Source organism: Peromyscus leucopus, chromosome 7, assembly GCF_004664715.2.
Source record: "Peromyscus leucopus breed LL Stock chromosome 7, UCI_PerLeu_2.1, whole genome shotgun sequence".
NCBI lineage: Eukaryota > Metazoa > Chordata > Mammalia > Rodentia > Cricetidae > Peromyscus > Peromyscus leucopus.
Window position 1 is genome coordinate 61,903,398 of NC_051069.1, and position 8,083 is coordinate 61,911,480.

Sequence of the window (8,083 nt, forward strand, 5' to 3'; positions counted from 1 at the left end):
TGCCCAGATGTCTCCTCTCACCATGCCACCCACACAGCAGGCATCACCCCAGACCTGCCGCTGGAGCACAGGGGCAGCAAGACCTTCAGTGTGGAGAGGATGATAATGGCTAAGCTCAGGAAAACACCGGTTCAGGCACAGCACAAATGCGGCATGAAGACCAAGACATTCTGGCTTACGGCAAACGGACATGCTTTCACCTTCAGAGTGAGCGTGGGTGACACGTGACGGGTGGTACAGGAAGAAGCTGGCAAAGCATTTGAAATCCAGGGCGAGTATTTGCTTTGCAGTTCCTGACCCTTAGTGCCCGATCCATCTAAACTGCCACAGAACCCACATAACTCAATTGGCTCCTTCCAGGAATTGGCTACTCATGGTGGCTGGCGACTTCCGGAATGTAGCCTTTTCCAGGAAGAAGGGCCTGCCCATAGGGTATAGCAGTTTGCAGGGTAGACTTGTTTATGGAAACTGGAAAGGGAGATTTAAAAAACAAGCAAACAACAACAACAACAAGAGACAAGAGAGACACTGCTGAGAAATTTCTTACCAAATTTAGTAATATTTCTCCAGAGAACAACATTTCTCTAACGAACATTGTGGGGTATTTCTTAGACTGCACTTGGCATTCCTTGAAGAATTCCCCTGGTAAAAAGATCAACCTACTGAAAAGAAGCCACCTCAGTCCCCTGAATACAGATTACATCAAGCTGCTTATTAAGATTGCCAAGGAGCAAGGTTTTAGCATAACATTCAGATACAGAAGAACTGAGTGCCAATGGACAGTGGCAGTGTCTCTCAGAACTGCCCACCAGCCCCACTTCCATGTGTCATGGCTCAGGCGTCTCCTGTGTGCACAGAGTCACACTACCCACAATGCTCTGCAGTATTTAAAGATAAGACCAGAAAGAAAATAGGCTTGGAGAAGCTTACGGAACCCTGTAGTGCATAAGAAGTTCCCTTTGCATCTCTACCAGAGTAAACATTTGCTGTCATGTATGTCTGTGTGTCCACATCTCTTCAGATTCTCAAAATTTGTCTCCTGGTAGTAGTTATTAAACTCTTTTTAATGGCTTCAACTTTGTGTTGGTAAATTACATTTATAAACTCTGTAGTCCTCACTTTATAGGCACACGGTAAGGAGAGTCTGCATATCTGACTATGACATGAAGAAATAAAGCCACTGTTAGCAACCATCTTACTGCTGCTTAGAGCTCCTTTTGAGCAAGGCTTTATGAAGTGAATTCTATGGAAACCCATTAGAACTACAGTGGGAGGCTTGTATTGAATGTCACTGCTACATTTCAGAGAACATGGCTACTCTGCCATGTATTTTAAACTATGGAATAAAGAACTATTGTTTAAAAAGAAAGAAAGGATAAGTAAACAAATAAACCAGGATTTAGAGGGAAAAACAAAACTAGAACAAAAACTTGGGAGCCAGTCAGCTGCAGGATTGAAGAAGAAAGAGTCGAAGATCTGAGTTAATGAGCGGGTCTACTGTTGGGACAAGGCTTATAGATGACAAAGGGTGGCCATTACCAGGGAACGAGAGAGTTGGTTGTGTCTAAGCCATTGGTATCAGTATTGGTTATTGAATTTGAGGGTTCAGCTGGGAAATCATGTCCTGAACTCATGAGAGTGATGCATTGTGCAGACACAGGCTGTAAGTGACTCACTGTTAAAGGAGGAAAACCAGATGTGTGTGTGTGTGTGTGTGTGTGTGTGTGTGTGTGTGTGTGTGTGTGTGTTGGGGGGGTGTATAGAATAGACATGATGTAAAATTTGCCCTTTTAACCTTTAAATTTTAAAGAGTTTTATTTTTATTTCTTGTGTGTGAGTAATTCGCCTGTCTGTATGTCTGAGCACCGTGTATAAGCTTGGAGCTCATGGTGGCCAGAAATAGGTATTGGATCTCCTGGAACTGGAGTTAGATGATTGTGAATCATTGTGTAGGAGCTGGGAACTAAACCTTGGTTTGCTGCAAGAGCGGCCAGTGCCCTTAACCATTGAGCCATCTTTCTAGCTCAATTTTCACCTTTTGACAAATTACATTGCTCATGTGGGAGTTGGTTCTGCCGTGTAGGTCCTGGGGACTGAACTCGGGTGGTCAGGTTGGCAGCAAGCATCTTTACCCCTGAGCCATCTCGCCAGCCTTGTTTCTAAATCCACTTCAGCAACACTAACATGTTACCATGTTCTCCAACTGTCAAGGTGTTTATTCATTTCCAGAACTTTCCATCATTTCACATCACTGTCTTTTCTCCCCCCATTCTCTTCATAATCTCCATTCTCCGTCCTGTCTCCATGGTTCTGACCATTCCAGAAACTTCATCTAAATGCAGCCATTATAATAAGTACCATTTTTTCATGTGTGATTATGTCCCTCCCCAATATTTTCAATATTTACTGATGTGATAGCTGTATCAGACCTCCACTCTCTGTTTAATAGATAAATAGTACTCTATCACTTGTATATAACAAATTTTGTTTATCCTTCATTCCCAAACAGACATTTGGGTAACTTGTGCAATGATCACTAATGTAAAGACATTTAAAAAATTTGGTTCCAATTATTTTGTGTATGTAATCAAGAGTGAATTTTCTTGGTCTTAACAGTAAGCTTACATTCAAATTTTTTTTGAAGAATTGCCAAACTATTATTTACAAAACAGTCACCATCTTCTATTCTTTTTCAAAAAGATTTTGTTTTTAATTATGTGAGTATGTGTATGTCTGTGTATGTGCACATGTGAGTGCAGGCACCTGAGAGTCCAGAAGAGGAAGTTGGAGCTGGAGTTACAGGCGGTTGTGAGCTGCCTGGTGTGAGTGCTGGGAACCCAGCCTGGGTACTGTGCCTGGTGTGAGTGCTGGGAACCCAGCCTGGGTACTGTGCCTGGTGTGAGTGCTGGGAACCCAGCCTGGGTACTGTGTCTGGTGTGAGTGCTGGGAACCCAGCCTGGGTGCTGTGAAGAGCAGTACTCCTGAGCCATTTCTCTGGCCTGCTTCTGGCATTTTGCATCTGTACTTGCAATATTCCAGGATCTCAATTTCTGTAAATCCTCATCAATACTTTTTATTTCCTGTTTTTTTTTTCATATTATCGTGCTTATGCATAGAAGCCCTTCCTTCTAGGCTGACAGAGCACTTCTCTGTCTCTGTCTTTCCTCAACGACATGCGAGCTGATGAGCAGCTGGTGAATGCCCGCTGACTACACAGCTTCGAGAAATGTCTCTTCAAGTCTTTGGCTCATAGTTTTAATTGAGTTGTTTGTCTTTTTGCTTTTTGCTGCTGAATTGTAGAACTCTAGACTTCCATACATGTTCTAGATACTATGCTTTTTAAATTTATTTTTTGTTTTATGTGTATGTGGGTGTGCCTGAGTGTATGTCTACACACCATGTGTGTGCAGTGACTGAAAAGGCCAGCAGAGGGCGTTGGGTCCCTTGGAACTGGGTAAACCTTTATCAGATGTGTGGCTTACAAATGTTCTCCCCATTCTGTAGACTGCTCTTTTGCTTATTCCAAAATGTCCTTTGATGTGTAAAAGTTTCTAATTTTGATGGTGCCCTTTTTACTTACTTTTCTTTGGTTGTTGATGCTTTCTCTGTCAGGTCTAAGAACCAATGGCTTATTCAGAGCCATGATGACTCACTTTCCATTCTCTTTGGCGATTTTTGTGATGTTAGCTGCTTATACTTGGATCACTGACTCATATGCTCTATGTTTGATATTTTCTCACCCATTTCTTTGAGTGCGTATTTGTGGTACATGTCTTCATGTGTGTGCATGTACATGCCTGTACTTGTGGAGGGCAGAAGTCAATGTCCAGTGTCTCCCTTAATTCCTCATTACCTTGATTTTTTTCTAGATAAGGTCTCTCACCAAACCTGAAATTCACAGACTGGCTAGGATGACTGGTGAGAGGAAGACCACCACCACAGCTTAAAGCCAAATTTAAAGCAAGCTGTAATTAAATACTGGTCTGGTGGATGGACTCTGGCCAGGTCCATACCTGGGTTCCCAGGAAAGGGCCCCAAGTCATAGTTTACAGGGGCTTGAAAAGGCAAAATCCACAATTCACTGTATTTTCTATCAGGTCCAATCTGGGGCAAGCATACATTCTGACGTATTTCCTGCCCATGAACCCCCTGTCCACATGTGATTATTGAAAACCAGTACAGATGGGTCAAACACCCTTGTTTAGGGAGTGAAAAGATGTGGCTTGTTATCTCTCAGAAACTATAGCCTCCAGCATTGTCCTTGGGCAAGGGGCTTGCAGATCAGACATTTTTGCTTCATGGATCTCTTAGGCATAGTGATTAAAACTTCAAATGTAACTTTGGCTCTTACATTGCTTAGTGAGCTCCAGGGACCTGCTTCCCCAGACTGGGAGCACCAGGGTGTGCCAGTCTGTTTATACAGTTGTGGATGTGTGAACTTAGATCTTCCAGCTTATGTACTAAGTAAACACTTTACAGCTTCTTAGCCATAGTCTCTTTTTGTACGATAGGTTTTCTTTTGTCTTAGTGTGAGTTTCTGCTTTGCTGATCAGCCAGATTCACCTGGTTGTTACGTTAAAAGGAAGTAATTTATTTTCCGTCTGTTTCATAGTGACACAATGTAGATTCCTTACCTGAAAAATGAAGGTAGTTCTTTTTTTCTTAGGGCTAATGAGGAGACCAAGTTTATAAAAGACTGAGCAGTGTTCTGGGATCCTAGTTAGAGGCTAGTAAATGCTAGCCGAGTATCAATGTTGTTATTATTCTGGGAGATGAGCCGTGTGTGTGTGTGTGTGTGTGTGTGTGTGTGTGTGTGTGTGTGTGTGTGAGAGAGAGAGAGAGAGAGAGAGAGAGAGAGAGAGAGAGAGAGAGAGAGAGAGAGAGAGATTGATTTGCGGGCATGCATATCTGTGCACCATGTATATAAAGTGTCCTTAAAGTCCAGAAGAGTGGGTGCTGGGTACCCTGGGACTGGAGTTACAGATGGCCGTGAGTTGCTGTGTGGGTGCTGGGAATCGAACCCGGGTGTATTAGAAGAGCAGCCAGTGCTCTTAACTGTGAGCCATCTTCCTTTTCTGGGAGTTATGTGTTGTAATTTTCTGTTTCTTTCACATCTCTGAACCTAGTGTCAAAATACAACAAATATAGAAGAAGAATAAGAAAATAAAGGTTGAAATGGATGTGTCCCAAAAATCTTTATTGAAATTGTTAATGCTAACGTTCTCTGAGACATCAGGAAGTAACTGCTTTGAATATTACAGCATGATGTGTAATGATAGCTGGCAAAGGAGTCTCTTGTCTGTTCCCTCTGCAAACAAGGATGGTTTTTATCAGGAAGCTGTCTGGGTACACAGTGCGGGCAACAGGACAGAGAGGAAAACAAGACTGAAACCAAGACAAGTGACACAAGCCAAGTTCTCAATGCCCGGAAATGCCCCACCTCAGAAGGCTTGAGGAAGGGCAGAAAGGCAGTGGGATTCGTCTGGAGCCAGTGGCCCTTCCATGAGGGGCACAGGACAGACAAGCGGCAACACAGAAGCTCCTTGCCAAAGAGGTGCGAGTTGTTCCATCCACCATGCCTCTCAGTGCAGCCGCCATTGCCCTGAGGCTCATGGGTAAGCCACCACTGCCCCTGAGGCTCATGGGTAAGCCACCACTGCCCCGAGCTCATGGCCACCACTGCCCCCGAGGCTCATGGGTAAGCCACCACTGCCCCTGAGGCTCATGGGTAAGCCACCACTGCCCCTGAGGCTCATGGGTAAGCCACCACTGTCTCAAAGCTCATGGTTAAGCCACCGCTGCCCCCGAGGCTCACGGGTAAGCCACCGCTGCCCCCGAGGCTCACGGGTAAGCCACCGCTGCCCCGAGGCTCACGGGTAAGCCACCGCTGCCTCGAGGCTCGAGGTTCATGCATCAGCAGATGGTAAGTTCCAGGATGGGAAGCTGCAGGAGAAAGGAACAGAAAGGGGAAGTGAGAGGAAACTTAGGGAAAGATGGTTTGCATGCCCAGAGCTCCAGCTCAGAATCCCTCTCCCGGGGCACGTTCTCCGCGGTCACAGGAAGAAGGTAAAACAGCGCTGCTAAGGAGTCCGCTTCTCCTTCCCACCCCAACCTGTCAAAAATTTGGACCTTTTATAACCAAGCATAGCTCCACTCAAGGGGGGGGGACAGAACGGTTTCTGAGTGGAGCTAACCATTTGCCCTGTCAGTTTAGGTTTTACAGGTTGTCCTCCAGGAAGAAAGGAAAATGGCCACCCTTGTCCCAGTCCAAACTCTGAAGCTGAACACAACTCGGTATGTCTGGCCTCTTCCACATGAACTCACAAGAAGCAACCCTGTGGGACAGTATGGACTTTATGGGAGAATAGTGAGCATTGGAACGTAGGTGATGGCCCCATATGGCAAACAAATTTTAAAAATTCATAATCAATACTCAATTCTAAGTAAATAAATGTTTCAATGATTAGATCTGCATCCTGCCTTGTTGCTTGAATTTTCCTACATCTGCTTGCTTACAGCCTTAAACTTCTATTCATTGAAAAAAAAGTAGTCAGCCAGGTGGTGGTGGTGCACCCCTTTAATCCTAGTACTCAGGAGGCAGAGGCAGGCAAATCTGTGAGTTTGAGACCTGCTTGGTCTACAGAGCAAGTCCAGGACAGCCAGAGCTACACAGAGAAACCCTGTCTCAGGGGGAAAAAAAGCAAAGGCCAATTCATTCATGGCCCCTGTCTTTCAGTCACGTGATTTAACCAGACCCGAAGAGATCTGCGGCCATCAGACTCCCTAGCTGTGTAAGCCAATGAAGGTCTCCATAGCTACTGTCTGCCGTTAGCCGAGCTAGTGTGGGTTGAGTTTGAGGACGTTTCCAGACAACTAAGTCCTGTGTGGTATGGGAAGGTATTGTTTCATCTTCCAAACCCCAGAGGGCTGGGATTTGAATCCAGGCTGGATTATCTGTGAATCCCACCCTCCCTGTATCATTCCTCACTATCAACCACTCATTAATCAGATAGCTCATTCAGTGATTCTGCCATCATGTACGGTGTGTGCTATGTCGGCCATGGTGCTAGGTGTTAGAACTAGACAGACATTGACAGACTTCTGTGCTCTCTTGTTTTGGCGTTGCACTCCTGGGTAATGGATAGATAACCATACAGTTTCATCAGCAGAATTACTGCTTGTTCCAATTTTTCCTGTACCCAGAGTCGAGTGGGTTGCCATCTATTCTTGGTTACTATGACCCAGCATGCTGTGGGGGACAAAGGACAGGAGAGTATGGGAAGCAACTGCCACTGTCCGACTGATGGGTCTTAACATCCCTCCTCTGAGTGTCTGAGTGACTTTTAGAATCATTCACATGCTGACCAAATATCCATAAAACACATGCCAGGTCATCTGGTCCCGTAGAAGGCCTGGGCAAGGCGAAGAGTAAGACATGGACTGGAGAGACGGCTCTGTGGTTAAGAGCGCTCACTGGCCTTCCAGAGGAGTTGGGCTCGCAGCACCCATGTGAATCGCTCACAACCATTAATAACTCTAGCTCCAGCTCCAGGGGATCCAATGCCCTCTTCTGGCCTCTGAGGGTACACACATGCACTTGGCACGCACGCACGCACGCACGCACTCGTGCACTCAGGCACGCACGCAAATCTTTAAAAGGCAGCTGGCAGTTTGGCTGAAGCAGACACAGAATGAGAATGCAATGCAGTCTGTGTAAGGGAGTTTCGGGTGCAGATTCAAGCATCAAGCTCAGGGGCTGACACTCCAAGGGCAGAGAAAGCGAAGCCACATTTAGGAAGCCCGTCAGCCCTAATCAACACGAATGGTTGCCCCAAGGTGACTTGGCTCTCCCGATGGGTGGTGCCTGTTTAAGGATTCAGTCTTCACAAATCAGACCGTCACCACCATCGTTGTCATCGGCAGGCAGATTGACTGGAGTGTGGGGCTCGTTGTTTAGTGGATGTGTCATGTTCATGGGTGAGGTCAGAGGCTGGCTACCTCAGGGCTCGATCCTCAGCAGGTGGTCTGGGTGCACTGAGGTGAGGCAGAGAGATTTGCACGTCATGTGCTTCCTTCTCTAAGT

The 8,083-nt window shown here is 45.7% G+C and overlaps 1 pseudogene; it reads left to right on the forward strand.

The window, feature by feature from the left end:
* On the forward strand, positions 1-914 carry LOC114707999 (annotated as a pseudogene).
* Positions 915-8,083: the final 7,169 nt, after the last annotated feature.